The 1,355-nt window shown below is 27.8% G+C and overlaps 1 non-coding gene across 1 annotated transcript; it reads left to right on the forward strand.

The window, feature by feature from the left end:
* The first annotated feature begins 386 nt into the window (after nucleotides 1–386).
* Nucleotides 387–458, forward strand: TRNAP-CGG (transfer RNA proline (anticodon CGG)). Its single transcript has one exon. It is a non-coding gene; the product is annotated as a tRNA-Pro (tRNA).
* The last annotated feature ends 897 nt before the right edge of the window (nucleotides 459–1,355 follow it).

A 1,355-nucleotide genomic window follows, 5' to 3' on the forward strand; every position in this document is an offset into this window, starting at 1 on the left:
AAGTTTAAATTAAAAGTTTAAATTAAGAATTAAAATTAAAAAGTTAAAATTGAAAATCAAAATTAAAAATCAAAATAAAAGTTAAAAGTCAAGCAGGAGATAAATTTAAAATGTCTTTAACTGATCTGATAAAAATATGGTATTTACAATGTAGTATGTCGATGTCACTTAAACTGTCATTATAGGTAATCTGTATTCTTCGTAGAGTGCTATTTTTTAAATAATTAGTCATTGAGTTAGGAATGTCGAAGAGTACAGATTGACGAGTTCTACGGACAGGGACTCGATATGAAATGTTTTATGTATTTTAATAATCTATACAGCGCCATTTTTCAGTATTAACAGTCATTTTGTTTATATTAAGTTTGCTGACGACACAGGTTAACGGCTCGTTGGTCTAGGGGTATGATTCTCGCTTCGGGTGCGAGAGGTCCCGGGTTCAAATCCCGGACGAGCCCGTGGTCGAAGTTCCTTTTTGCGGTATTTTTATTTTATTTTATTTTGAAAAAATACATTTAAATAAATAATACGCCTACCCTAAAACTTTAATAATATAAAACTTTCCCGTATTCATCGATGATTCGATTACTGAACGTTTTTATTACATTTTATAAATGTTTACTGCCATCTATGTTTGAAAATATGTATTAAAATAACATTTTGATTCATTAAATTTTACAAAATGGCCATTGATTGGGTAACAAAAAAGGATTGTTTATTTTGCAAATTTATTATGCCAAACCCTTTTTTAGAAGTTATTTCAAATACTTTTTTAATATTATTATTAAAAAACTGTATTGACAAGATGGTGAAGTTAGTTCGGGTCTCGTATTCAAACTAAAATAGATATTTTTGCATAGAATTAAGAATTATAATTCTATGGTTTTTAGGCGTTGCAATAATTCAGTGACATGAATCTCACCCACGTGAATAAAGGTTTCAGCTCTTTAGCTTTACAAAAATAAACTGATGGAAGAATTGAAGAAATACGGATAAACATCCATAAGCAAAATAATGGCGAATGTTACACAGTATAAAGTGACAAATTGAACCGGCCAATAATAGGTCATAAGTCCTGTTAAAGCCAAGACTTCTGTATTTCTTTACCTAAAATATTCTCAATAACTGTAATAATATTATGTAAAAAAGTGATATAATATATTTTTGGCAAGAATACATGCTTTTGAAAAATGTCCCCAGAGCAAAACAAAAGGAATCAACTTATTTTAATACTTTAGTAACAATTTGATTTATGGTTGTGATATTAATTTATTATAACGTTACAAATGCGTTACAATAATAATATAATTCTATTTTAAATACATTTAAATTACAAATTAATGTTGTGTGTAGTT

The sequence above is a fragment of the Micrasema longulum genome, unplaced genomic scaffold (genome assembly GCF_059751315.1).
Source record: "Micrasema longulum isolate JH-2025_06_02 unplaced genomic scaffold, ASM5975131v1 h1tg000497l, whole genome shotgun sequence".
NCBI lineage: Eukaryota > Metazoa > Arthropoda > Insecta > Trichoptera > Brachycentridae > Micrasema > Micrasema longulum.